Raw genomic sequence first — 15,200 nt, forward strand, 5'->3', positions numbered from 1 at the left:
AAGAGGACATTGATCACGGTTTCATGGGTTTAAAGGTTCATAGGCACTTACTGGGCTATTAACCTGTATGGATCTTCAGAAACATAGCCATGCATTCACAAGAAGTTTATTAGCTCTAGTATTGTAAGTACAATTAAACCAGGACCCATTGTATATTTTAAGAATGGAAAACTAGAGCCAGGCAGATATTTATATGTTATTCCTATCCGTAAGGAATAAGGGTGCTAATACAGGGGTGAACTTGCATTTTCCCATGCATTTAATCAGATTACACTTGAACAAAGTAAGAGATGTACTTTGCTTTAAACGGAGGTGGATGGAAATTCCAGAGAAGTGGTATCCTCTGTGAAATATACCTGCCCCTGCAGCATGTTTTATGTAGGTGATCTCTTGAGTAATTGTTTCTGCTGCTGTTGGACTTCTGGATGTGCAGTAGGTCTGAAATAATGGGGTTGGTTGAGGCTCTGTGAGTGAGGCAGACTGGCACTCAGTAGTCTGTAAAATAGAGAGATGAGAGACAATGCTTTGAGATGGTCATTGTAGCTTTTTACACTTCAGGTTTTGTGATGTAGGCCCTTAATTTTCCTGGTGAGAAACTGTGGTCATTCAAGATGTGGTGGGTGTTTTGACAAGTACATACCAAACGGGGAATTACACTGAGTGATCAGTCTAATAAATGCAAAACACAACAGAATAATCACCTCCCTGGATGTGGACTCTATACCCTTACTAATAATCTGTCCAATGAAAAAAGACTTTAACATGATGATTAAAGGATAGTTCATTGTCAGCGTGGATTCCCAGGCTGCTAACTACTGGATCAATTTTCAGGGCTGAAGGGTGATATGATAGCTGCAGGGGTTGTCATGCTTGCTGAATGATATTATTATATATTTTTTTACATTTAGTTTTAAGCCATGGTTTTGACATCAACTCTTTTTGTTTGGGAAAGGCCCTCCTGATGGATCTTGATGTCTTCTGGAGAGTTTATGATGGCATCTAGTTTTCAGTCATCTGCAGCTTGGTCAACCATAAGCCCTTGATGATAGCTTTGACTTCTAGGAAGTAAATCTCTTAGGACTGATCTCTGTTTCAGAGTCCCTTCCAACCCCATCCTTTCAGACCAACTGCACACCCACAAGTCTAAAATGGGCAGTAACACCAGCTCAGGACATCTTAAACTTTTCAACAACTTAACATGTTGGTGGAATGGATATGTATCACAGAGAATATCTTCTCCATGTAATACAAAGTATGTCTCTTACTCTATTCAACTTAATCTGGATGAACGGATGACAAACCTGAAGTTCAACCCTGTATTAGCACCCTTGTCCTATATAGATAGTGGTAGCATTTAAATGTCTGCCCAGCACTGGTTATTTGTACTTAAAATACAAAGCGCACTGGGTTAAAATACAAGGGGATCTGGGTTACTTATAATACTAGGACTAATAAACCTCTTGGGAATGCATGGTTAAGCTGCTGAAGATCTTCATGGATCAACAGCCTAGTAAGCACCTATGAACCTATGAATGTATGAGCTCTACATACTGATGTCTTATTGTATAACTTCTAATTTCATCACATTAGTGTTGCATCAAAGTACTTAATAAACTAATCACTACTTATAAAATGTTTATTATCTTCTACTAGTAATAAATCAATCTATAATAATTGGCACTAAGGTATAACTGGATCTTGACCACTACCTCAAGGGCAAAAGTTAACTTAATTGTAGTAGACTAAATATTTTTTAACTATTAGACATATATAATATAAATAAGTGCAGCAAAGGGAGCCTTCCTAAAATAAATGGCATTAGTAGTGCAGGTCCCCAGGATTTAGTACCATGGTCAATTATCCTCAGTATCTTAAGCAGTGGCATTGAAGAACACCTAAACTGAAAAGTTATTTATACATAAAGACCCACTTGCAGTAGGAAAAGTACCTCATTGTGGAGCAGCAAACAGGAGGGCTACTTGGCAAAAGACCACAAAACTGAAGTAATAGGTTAAAGTTTAAGAACTTTTATTTATTGGTCTAAGTGCAACTTTGTGTATATAAATGACAGAATCCCAGAAAGAAAGGTACAAGAGTGGTCAGTAGTAACAATGGAGGAAAAAAAAGAAAATAAAAAATAAAGAAAAGACCTGGAATCAGAAACACAGATGTATTAAATACATTTCAACAGAATGCAGGGGTACCAAGTAAGGACTCCAAAATATTATCTTCTCTGTAGCATGCTAGATTAGTACATATGTTTCTGAGCTGTGGGTTCTAAACAGGCTGAGAGCCCTTGATTTGATTCCATTAGACTATAGTTGCAGACTGTAGACCAGACCACCAAGTTAGAGTTAAAAAGAGAGACTTTTGCCTATTGGTTCTTACTCAACAAAGGAAAAAGAGACCAGGAGAGAAAATATTAAATCTCTCACATTACAACACCAATACACAGTCTCATATGGTATACTGTAATTAGTTCTGGAAACAGTTGCCCACATATTTTGTGAAAGAATCTTTTTATATCTAACCAAAAGCACTCCTACAGATTCTCTCCAATATGCCATACAACTACTGACTGAAAAGCCTCTTCTGTCTAGCGCATATACACCTGGCATGGAGGAGAGCATAGACTATAATAGACTTAGCCAGTGTCTCATCTAATGTGATATAAATGCAATCAGATAAGGGTACCACTTCCACCTTTAAAAAAACACCAGATGAAGAGAGATTAACCGAATGATGGAAAAGGCAAGAAAGAAAGAAAAGAAAAATAAGAAAAATCATGAAATTCTCCTTACCGAAAACAATGACGTACATAATACTGAGGGAAGTACAGAAATGTGAACAACTAGAACAAATGGTTAATTATGTGGAAAGATTATATACACTTAACTGTCTTTTTACAGTTCTGTTTTTACATTACATTCTCTTAATGACAGAAGGAGACAATACACCTATCTAGTCTGCCCTTTTAAGTGACTTTACGTTCTGCCTCCCCTCTGTAACTATCACCAGTCTTACTGTTTTACACTTGTCTCATTCCCCCTTGAATGACTCTGTGGATTCCCTCTTTGCCAGTCATTCCTGTAACCCATTCTATGGGGCCACACCTTTTCTATGAAAAAAATACTTTTTGAGATGCAGGGAGTCCTTGCAATCTGCTTACTAAACTCCTTTCTTATCCTGCATCCTTCCTCTTCAGAATTACCTCATTCACATCTTACAGACATGGTCTTTTACCCCAGTATCATGTCTTCTATTCTCAGCTGACAAGATTTGTAGCAACTCAAGCCTCTGATCATATTCTCTTCCTTCTATTTCACATATCTTTCTGCTTTCTTTCCCCTGGTCTCCTTGTAGCAGCCTGATGTGCTGTAGTGTATGTAGCCTCTGTACAGTTCTCAAGTTGTGGTCTGACCACGGCCCTTTTGTGTGGAAATTTTACCTGTCTGCTTCTGAAATCTGTTCCTCTGAGGATACCCCGTAGCATTCTCTTTGCTGCTGCTACTGCTGTCTCATTTTGCCCCACTGGCCCAATCCAGGTTTCAGAGTTGAAGGAAGAACAGGGCAGATGAAGTGCTTGACTCAAGTGCTAACTTCTAGGCTGATGCCAATCGGTGTATGCTAAAAAAAAGAGCAGTATGACAGTTTACAACCTGTCACTAAACAATATCAATAATTTACAGACAGCTTGTAATCTGTGAATTTGTTGACTGGATGTGTTGTTTAAAAGGCATCATAATTATTTAATGACAATTTGCAAACCATCAAACTGTTCTTTTTTAACAGCAGCAATGACTTAGGTTGCTGTATTAATAAACATACATTTTTATAAATGTTCAATATTGTTACTTAGTGATATGTTAATGACAGCACAGATAGTTTATAATGTTTATTAATGCTGTGACCTAATATCATCCTGTTACCTAAAAAAAACTTTGATAGCTTGCAAGCCTTTAAGGGTTCCTGATTACTTAAAGATGTCAGCAGAAAAATGTCAAATGGGTATGTTCCCAGGGTACCAAACTACCTTGCTATAACTCTGCTATGTCTAATCTGCACTTCCATATCCCCTTTTCTTTTCTTTACTGTTATTTTTACCCTACAAGGAAAGTAATATTTCCTTACACAGCTTTTCTATCAGACCTTACTTAGCATACTGTACAGCAGTTGTATTTCTACTGTCCTTTGAGAAAATGAATCTGTAGTAATTATTAATATTTTAGCATGCATGGGCTTCCATATGTCTGTTAGAATTAACTAAACTGCAAGTGTTTGAAAAGTGAATTCTTCTCGGCTGCAACATATTACTGAGGTTATTTTAGTTTACATTGTCAGAATTAAAAACATTTGTGTTTCTCTCACGAAAGTTTACTACTGTACTACACTTGAAGCACAGTAGAGTTTTTGATCTACTGCATCTATTTAGAAGTCAGAACATAGAAATTGTATGATCAAGATGGCTGCCAACTAGTTTAGTCCCTACTCCTTGAGCTCCTCACAGCTATTTAACTTTTGTTTTTTTTACAACTTTATACCAATCTTTTTCCTCAGTTTTTTTTACTAAAAGATTTTATAAATCTTTTACTACGAATTTGGATTATTTTTTACTCTGGACTTCTTATCCTGGGATTTATTTTACCTCAGAACAATTTTGTTCTCTCTGCTGCTGGGACACCTGCTGCTCCAGTCTATTCCTGGTTCCTGAAATCCTGTCAATTGCAGTTCATCTCTGGGCATGGCTACAAAATCCGACTCCATGGAGACTCAGCCTACAAAGGCCAAATTTTCTTCAATGCTCTCTCCTGAAAAGATTCCAGTTCAAAAGACTAAGGACATCTAAACAACCTACTGAAACTTCCAAAGTAAGTAATAAAGACTTAAATGATTCAAATTTCCTTTTAGACGAACTAAAAGTAGCATTAAAGCCTATCCAAAGTGCTATCCAAAACTTTTCAGAACAACTTGCTGACTTTAGTAAAACTTTAAAGCAAATAAATGATAGAATGGATATGATTGAAAACAGAAATTCAGCTTTAGAGTTAAAACAGATTCATTGGAAAGTGACCTTAAGTCTAAAGATAAGATTATTTCTGATATACAAGCTAAACTGTTGGATTTGGAGGCCAGGAGTCGAAGAAATAACATCATTATTCGTGGTTTGCCTGAATCTTATGACAATAAAAACTTGCTATCTGTGACTAAGAATATCTTTGAAACATTGTTAAACTGTGAAACATCTTCAAAGTCTATAATTGTAGAGAGAGCACATAGAGCATTACGTGCAAAGCAAGATTCTTCCACACCAAGGATTATTTATACTAAGTTATTAAACTTTCAGGATACTTTCCAGATCCTGGAAACAGCTAAAACTAAAAAAACAGTTCATATGGAAGTCTCACAAACTATCTTTTTCCCAAGATCTTCCTTCTCAAATTAAACTAAATAGACAAAAACTTTCCCCCTATTGTGCTGACTTGATAAAAAGAGGGATAAGATTTCGTATGTCCTATCCAAATACTTTGTCTTTTACAGTTAATGACAAAAGGTTTGTGTGCTCAGACCCCAAAGATGCTAAAGACATTTTTCTTAAAACATTTAAAAAGCTTCCTGACACTGTATCATAATATGTTACTGTCAATGGAATACAAAAGTGTTATTTTTCAGACAATATTTATAATATAGGATGTACATGTCTGTTATGACCTAATCCTATTTCACTTCAATAACTTGTTTTGAATTTATTTTGTTTTAATTCTGATAAGTTTTAAATAATATTGTGCTATGACAGGCTTTCCAGATTTATAGACTTACTATAAGTGCTAAAAACAGTCAAATAGTTATGTTTCTTTCATTTCCTTGCTTTGTGTGAAGGCAGTATACTAGTTTTTTTTAAAAAGCTTTAAAATTACAGTCACCTGTGTCAGTTATAAGATTTATGGAGGGAGAAACCGCGCCTCTCGAGACTCTTGAAGGAAAAATCTTCTGCTCATAGCTTCAGCTGCTGTTCTACATGATCGCGCACCCACTACAGACTCTCTGAGATGGATGGTGATGTCATCATTTGTTGCGAAAACACAGCTTCGCATACACAATTGCGCTTGTTTTCAGCATGTATTCAGCATCAGGAATGTTTTATTAGGACTTTCTATCATTTACAGTGTTCCTCTTCACAAGCGAAGGATGTTTTTAAGTTTAAATATGTCTTTCTCAGACGTTACATTCAGCGATCCTATACATGTCTCTCTCGCTCCAAAGCGAGCAGTTACCTTCATGCATTAGGATGGAAATTGTTCTTGAAACAAATGAACAGGTTAGTTTCATTTATTACAATTCCAGAAAATGGGTAAAGAAGAGAACATATATTTTCCTACAAAATGTTGTTTTTATGTTATCTTGAAAGATGCCAAAATGTTTAAATAGACAAGTATTACACTGTACACCTGTTCATTTGAGAAATTCATGCATTTTTTCAGAAGCTTGATTAGGGGACTGCAGTTGGTGGTTTTGTTATAGAAAGCCTTTACACAAATGTAATGCTTGGAATGGATATCTTTAAATGTTATTAGCTAAACTTACCTGTCTATATTTAAACTTCTTGATTTTTGAGTTTAGCCTACTTGTTTTTGTTCTATTTAGATGTTATAATGAGTATATTTATGAACACTGTGTTTTTACATCCTGTTTGCTGTATTGCTTTTATATTTTAGAAGGACAGTTTAACTATATAATTTAACAGAGCCATTAGTATAAGTATTCTAAAATTTATTTAAATTCATATGAAAGTACATTAATATTCATTTAATCTAGTGTACATACTGTAGTTTAAGGTACTATCCAATAGTTCTTATTTGTATTTATCTTTGAACATTAGATGGCCAAAACCTATTCAATTTATAATATATCATTGTGAGCAGATGCTATATTACTGCTATTTAGACAGTTAGCTTACATCTATATTGAATTGTTTCTTAGAATATGGTCACTTGGAGGACAGTTTATGCTTTATTTGAACTATAGTTAAATGCTCATTCTATAGTTATTTGAGTTTTTTATCACACTTATTGTCTATTTGACTACTGGGAAAAAGTTACTAAGCATTAAAGAGTGTTTATTGGATAGTGCATGATTTTATCTGTTTAGCAATGTTTATGGCTTTTTATATATATGTATATCTAAAACATCACCTTATATATGATGCAACTATCCCTAGATTTCTCACTGTTTTGTTTACATATATGATAGTGTTATTAGATGGGTTTCTTTATATTTATTTACATTACCTAACATATGTTCTGTTTTAATTGTAATACTTGTTATGCCGTATTGTTTTAGTTAATCAAAATTTATTATTTTTTTCTTCTTTGAAATACTTGAGGAAATGCATTTAATCACTATAATTTTTACTTAATAATAGGAGCTTTTAGCTTAGTATTTCAAGTAGGGCTTGAGTATGTTGGACATCTTGAATTTAGTTAGTCTTGTATATAGTTTTAGTAGTATTACTCTGGTTTTAATTTGTGTTAGGCTTCCTTTGAGCAATTTTTATATTAATCCGATGTTATTATTATTTATAATTACAACTTCTATCTTATTCACTTCTGATCTTCCTTTATCACAGGGTGATTGGTGGGTAGGCACTAGGGTTAGGATAAAGGATATTAATATACATTTTATTGCTCTTGAAAATTTTTTTTCTTTATTTTTCAGCAAATGATATTTGTTGACCCGATTGCATATTCAAATGCTGCTTTTTCTTTTTTTTTCTTTTTTAAAGTATTATTGGATTTTTACTTTGAGTTCACCTTTATAGCATCAATAATGATTGTATGCCTTGAATATGCCAGTTGATATAATATTGGATTCTTGGAATGTTAGAGGTATTCAAGGCAAAGCCAAAAAGTCATTATTATTTCATTTGATTTTTAAGTCACAGGCAAATATTTGTTTTATTCAAGAGACCCATATTCCGCGTCTTGATTGGAATAAAGAGAAATAAAAATGGATCAAAAGATAGTAGCTTCAGGTGACTCATCTAATTCCAGAGGAGTAGCTATAATCATTAAACAAAAATTCATGGGGAACATTATTGATGAGAAATTTGATAATGAGGGAGATGGTGCTTATTTACCACTTCTATTGTTGGTCTGGACAAACCTCTTTTAGTCTTAAACTTATATGGCCCATGTAATTCACAACATTTGTTCATTTTAAAATTTATAATATTCTCACATCCTATAAAGACCACCATATTATAGTGGGTGGTGACTGGAACGCAGTAATAAATCCAGTAATTGATCGATCCCGTTCCACTGTTACTTATAATTATCAATCTACTATGGCCCTTAATGATTTGATGACGGAATATAATTTAATTGATCCACTTCACAATGTTAAAGTCTTAAATAAGAATGATATCTATACTTATTACTCCAAGTGTTACCGTCGTGGTCCAGATTGGATTTCTTTCTAATTTCTGATTATATCTCAAAATATATTTTGGATTTTAACATTGAACCTAGATTCTTTTGGACCATTCAAGAATCTCACTAAAATTAAACATAAACTCTAATATTAAAAATAAAATTGACTTTAATAAGTGGTCTTTAAATAATAATTTACTGCTAAATGAAGATATTTGCAAACAATGTTCAGAAATATTACAGGAAATGGAAAATAACCTGGGGTCATCAGACATTCCTTATGACATACAATGGGCTGCATGTAAAGTGAGATTAAGAGGATTATTTATTAGTAAAGCAGCTTTTTCAAAAGCAATACTTTAAGAAAGAGGAGTTCTTAAAATCTAGAATTTTTCCTTGGAAAATCATCTTAGACTGAATCATGACCCTACTATAGAAAAACAAATTCTCGACTGTCAGAAAGATTTAATTTTGCTTCACCAAAATAATCTCTCTTTAGCTGAACAAAAATTACTTGCCTCATATTCAGAATGGGCCCAGGTTCCTTCTAAATTATTAGCGAGAATTATTAAAGTTAATTTTGAAAGACCGAAAATCTCATCTTTATCTTATAAAAATAAATTATATAACACGGATGAAGAGATAATTCAGCTATTCACTTCTCTCTATACTGATTTATATTCAGGTTCTTCTAATTCAGTTAATGATAATCACTTAAAAATCTTTTAAATTCTCTACATTTCCCTAAATTAAATGATAGTCAACAAAAATTACTTTCTGCTCCTATATCGTTACAAGAAATCTCGGATTCAATTGATAATCTTAAATTGGGAAAATCTCCTGGTCCAGATGGTTTTACTCCAGAATTTTTCAAAACTTTCAAATTGGTAATTCTTCCCTTTCTTCTCAAAGTATATAATCATATAAGAGTTAACGATATCTCAGATATTCATTGAAATACATCTAAAACCATCCTAATTCTAAAAAATAATAAAGAAAAATCTGACCCAATAAATTATAGACCCATTTCTTTAATAAACGTAGATATTAAGATTTTATCATCTATTTTGGCTAACAGATTGAAACGGATTTTACCCTCAATTATTTCCCTAGATCAATCAGGTTTTATGTCCCACAGACATGCTTGGGATAATACTCTGTCCTTAGAGTCTATCATTCATCTCATTAAAAAAAATTCAAACCCTATATATGCTCTGATCATTGATGCATCAAATGCCTTTGACAGAGTCTGTTGGAACTTTCTCTTTCAAACTATGTCATGTTTCAATATTCCTTTATTCTTTATAAATTTTTTAAAAGTTTTATACAAAGATATGTTTACTAGACTTTACATTAATGGTCAATTTTTTTCTCCTATAAAGATTACCAGAGGAACAAGACAGGGTTGTCCATTGTCTCCCTTTCTTTTTAACATTTATTTAGAACCTTTGTTGTTGTATATTATTCAAAATACTTTTCATAATGTCCCCATAATTCTTAATACCAAAATTCATTTTTCAGCTTTCGCTGATGATCTAGTTATTTACTTCCAAACTCCATTATCTGATTATAGAAAAATAACAAACTCCATTGATTACTTCTCTTCGGTTTCGAATTATCTTTTAAATTCTTCTAAAACTCATATTTTTCCCTTAAATCACTTAGCACATAAATCATTTTTGTTTTCAGATCATCATTTTCAGTTTACTTATAGTATAAAATATTTAGGTATCAATTTAGAACACAATAATAAATCTTCTTTTCAAAATAACATCAATAAAGTATGGAACTCAATATTATCTGATATGGACAGATGGAAACATCTAAACCTTTCACTTTTATCAAAGGCGGCCATAATTAAAATGAACATTCTGCCTAAATTCCTTTACCAGTTCACATCATCTGATCAGATAATTCCAAAATCTTTTTGAGTCTGTAAATAAAGCTTTGGCAAAATTTTTATGGTTCCCTAAATCTGTTAGAATTTCCTATTCCAGATTGTCAATTTTGAAGGACAAGGGTGGTTTAGGCCTTCCTAATCTATATCTCTATTATTTGATTGTCTCATCTAATAAACTTCTCACCATATCTAATTTCAAGAATATTTCTTATACAAATCATTCTTTATGGATAAAATTATGGTACAATTACATCATTTCAAAAATATAAATCCAGAAACTATTCCTTTTATCTCTTTGGATAGTTTATTTATTAAAAATATGTCTACTGTAATTAAACAAAAGATTAGAGCCTTCCAAACCTTACTCAAACTATGTAATCTAGAAAAGATTTCTCACCTTATTCAACCAATTCATCTAAACCCAAATATAATGATAGACAACAAACCCTTTAACTTAACAAAATATCCTTTAATAAAAATTTAAAAGTTAGAGATGTTTTGAAATATCTTGACTTATCTTTACCCGATTGGCGTAAAATTTTGAAAGTAAATTAGAACTATTCACCAATCCCTAGTCAACTAAGAGTAATAATTAAAAACAAGTTTTTATGTTTAGACCACATAGAACTACAAATGAAAAACCTCGACACGATTATCAAAATACTTTCCTCATCAGATAAAATGCTCTCAAACTCTTATAAGTTAATCAATAGCTTAATAATGGACCATAATTGTCTTTTATCAAATGTTTGGTTAAGTTATAACTCCCAATTGTCAGAGTCTCAGAAACTTTTGGCCATTAGATATACAAAGGAATTTATCCCTTTTAAAAAATTGTCATATACACAATTAATGATTAATAATGACGCCTACTATACCCCATACAAATTAAATAAATTTAACCCAAGTAAATCCCCATCATGTTCATGTTGTTCTCACCCCATGGCAGACCTTCTACATATCTTATGGTATTGTCATTTTTCTCACAGATTATGAACCTCTTTGAAAGTCAGATTGCAGAAAATGGGGTACCAAAAGTCTACATTGTCCTGGGAACTTGCTATTCTTCATATTCCATTAATTCATCTTTCAAAATTAGATATTCATGTTATCATTTTTATTTGCTCATTACTAAAACTTTACATAATACAAAATTGGCTGGATCGAACCAAACTAAATTGGGTTACTTTCCAGAAAATGGCTTTTTCATATATTGATGCTCAAAGGCACTTAGTTAGAAGTCCAAAAAAAAGCATTAAAAAAGTTAGTGTTAGAAAAAGTCTTAAATATAATAAATAGTTAATGTTAAATTTTTTTTTTTTTTTTTTTTTTTCAGGTTGCCTAACTTGTATATAGTGTACATATTGCGTATTGCTTTATTACTTAATAATATGTTAAATCTCCTGAAGGATTGTTTTCTCATCTATGAGTCGAAATATGTTTATTTATACCTACTGTTCATGTATAAAACTTCTAACTGTCTTGTTATTTATATATTTAATAAAAAAATTTTTGAGAAAAAAAAACATAGAAATTGTCACTACTGCTATTCTTGGACAAAAGGACCTATCCCAAATACCAAATATCCCCTTCTACATCTTTCCTTTTCTTATTGTTTTTGGACCTTTACATTGTAGATGTTACCACTGTCTCATCATATAGAAAAGTCCCTCATTTTTAGTCAAGAACCATTTGGCCTTTTTTTGAGCACCCCAGCTTCAAAATTCTAGTTTTGTCCCCCGGTATATTTCAGAACATCATTTAGAGTACCTTACTATCACATAGAAAAGAAGTGTGGCTAAATAAGTATTCATTTTTAAAAACTTGCATTACACTGTTTACAATTATAGGGGATCCAGAGCCTGTCTTACTAAGCTATAGCTGTAAGAACAGCCAGATCATGGCCAGATGAACCAACCCCCTCCCCCAACAGCCATTACTTGGTTCTCTCCTCAGTTAACATAAACACTGTTAAAACCTATGCCCATAGTATTTTCTTTACTTTTATAAAAACTACAGACACACAATTTAAAACTGTTTCAGATTTTATAAAGCAAACACTGATGGCTTTTTGCTAAGCAAAATAGTCCCTCACTGAAAATAGACAACATAATCAACAGTAGCCTTCCCTTCCATTTAAACTCACATTCATTGAATATACATAGAAGCTCAACATTAACTCAAAAATGCATCTGGCCAGTAGTGGATTATATGTACATTTATATCCACAGACATCTCCTAAATCTAGCAATTATAACTGTATTGTTGACTGTACCCTTCTCAGATGTCTATGTCAAAAAATTTTATAACAGTAATAATGCCCAAAGTGACATATTTCAATTTGTTTCACAAAAACACACAGTAGCCAATGTATTCCAACTTAATTTACATACACACATGCAAACTAGCCATGCAAAGTGAGATAAAGGACTGCTTAAAAATGACTAGATGATAAGATCCTGATTCTTTCAGCCACAGTGAGCCCCCACCCCCACCATAAGTTGTAACAACTTGGTTGACTGCGTGCACCTTTTAATGTTATGAAGAAATAAACTGCATGTACTTCATTGGTAGCTTTGGATGAACTATATGAACTTGTATAATGATCACAGCGTCATACTATAAAATCCACCCATGTGTAGTGCAGTTTAAATAGAAGAATATTTATGGGATCATGAAATATCAACCACCTGGTAACATACCACAAGTCAATATGCACAATCTCTGCAGAAGTAAAAGTCATCTGAATAATTCCATATTTAAGAGAACTATTACAAATGCAGAGATTGCTGCTGGCAAACAACTACATTTCGGTGCTTCATCTACTAATACAGTGCTTGCTGCCCTTGAAGAATAAATTTCCAATGTAAATTATAAAAAAATGGTGTGCTGTTGATATTGCCATAACATTTCCTAAACTAGATAAGCTATGCGATATGGAATGGCTGGCAAACAACAACAACAGGTTCACAGTTTCTAGGCATGACTTTCTGGAGACCATTAAAGAGCCTAGCCCAAATTCCGAATTGTTCCAAAGCACTGTTTGGTTAAGTTACTTTCTCAGTGTCACACAGCAGGCATATGAAGGTGGAAAGATTCAGAGTAACTGTTCTTAACTAAATGCTGAAATCCTTTACTATTAAATTTTGTAAAGAAGACTGCACACAGTAATATGCAACAATGACTACTATAATGGATGCTAAAGATCAGACAGTTATGATAACCACTGCAAATAATGAAGACTGTATGACCTGGCAAATAACAGACCCTGTCAAGTTGCTTGAGGCTGTAAAAATATACTACAAAAAATAAATGACTAAATTTCAACATATTTGGACTATATTACACAACCCAGACCTAGTAATGAATTCAATCATTCTTTAGTGCAATGAATAAAGTAAAACAATTAAAGGCAATATAAATGTTGCAGCATCTTTTTTCAACAACCACTTCATACAAAAATCAGAAATATTACTGCATGCAACATATTATTAATTTTGAGGGGAGGAATTACATGCTTTCAGAATACTTATATATCATTTGTGGTCTGACTATGTTTTCTGTATCATCAAGAATAGCTAACCTATCTGACATCACTCAGTACAGATCTGACATACTTGAAGAATGGCTAATAATACTGTATTGTTACAGCATACACCACCAGAGTCAAATGAGGCTTATACAGAGTAATGAAACAGGACACTGATAGCCATACCAGTATCTCATTACTTGGCTGTCTTTCCCTAATTGCCATAAACACTGTTCAAATCTGTCAGTGTGCATATTATTTTCTTCTTTACTTTTACAATTATCAGATATTTTGGTTTCATTTAAAAGTGTTATTTCAAATTTTATAGAAAAAACACACTATTAGCCATTTTCTAAACAAAACAAAATACTTTCATATTTGAAAACAGCATGAGAAACAGAAAACGTCTCTTTCTTTGAAACTCACATTTAGTGAAAATGTATGTGGTAACCCTTTAAACTTTAAGAGATCTGCAGAGATTCCTACACAAATAGCGAAATACAAATTACCATGTATGTGAAGGGTGCAGGATGAACGTGTAATGCATTTGCTAACAGCCTGCAACTGTCCAATTGTCATAAATGTCCCTTTTCAGGAACAGCCCAGGAGTACTGGCTAATGAAGTATCTTTTCTCAATTTTTTTTTTGTATTTTTCAAATACATTTGAATGAATTCCATAGTATTTATAAATAACATCTTAAATAACTATGTACACTATTTACATTTGCCTGACACTATAACAGATCTTAATGTATACAGTTACTTTATAAGTATGTCCAATCCATTATCAGAGTGTTTGATCAATTATTGTATAGTGCCAATCAACAATAAGTCTTTTCCCCAAGGGTTTGGATAAATTCTTAGTTCTTTAATTTTAATTTCCAATAATGCTGTGGACTTCAGTAGGCTGTAGATATTTTCCAAAGTTGGTATTGTGTTTGTATTCCATCTTCTTGTTATACGCTTCCTTCAAATTGCAAGTATAGTCCATACTAGATACATGTTTGACCTGTTCAAATGAGGACCTTCATTCACATTTAATAATACAAGAGCTTTAGTTAAATAAAGCTTGTAGAAAGTTATTAATACCATTCCAAAATGGCTTAATTTTAACACAATCAAAGAAAATATGGTTCCAATCTGCATTGTGTACTTGCTCACATCTCCAACATATTCCTTTTATGGAAGAACAAATTCTACTGATTCTGTCTGGGGTTAAGGATGCTCTGTGCAAGCATTTCCAATTAAAATCTTTCCAGTATTGTGTAAAGGATGTATATTTTATTGATAATAAGATATTTGTTTTAATATCTTCAGTTAACTGTCTTGAGTGTCCTTTTGTTA

The 15,200-nt window shown here is 32.7% G+C and overlaps 1 protein-coding gene across 3 annotated transcripts in view; it reads left to right on the top strand.

Moving 5' to 3' along the window:
- Positions 1-15,200, top strand: part of LOC122804910 (integrin beta-2-like) — a 1,273,642-nt gene that overhangs the window by 859,517 nt on the left and 398,925 nt on the right. The window lies entirely within an intron of this gene.

Source organism: Protopterus annectens, chromosome 6.part0 (assembly GCF_019279795.1).
Source record: "Protopterus annectens isolate FY-2018-M chromosome 6.part0, PAN1.0, whole genome shotgun sequence".
Lineage (NCBI taxonomy): Eukaryota > Metazoa > Chordata > Ceratodontiformes > Protopteridae > Protopterus > Protopterus annectens.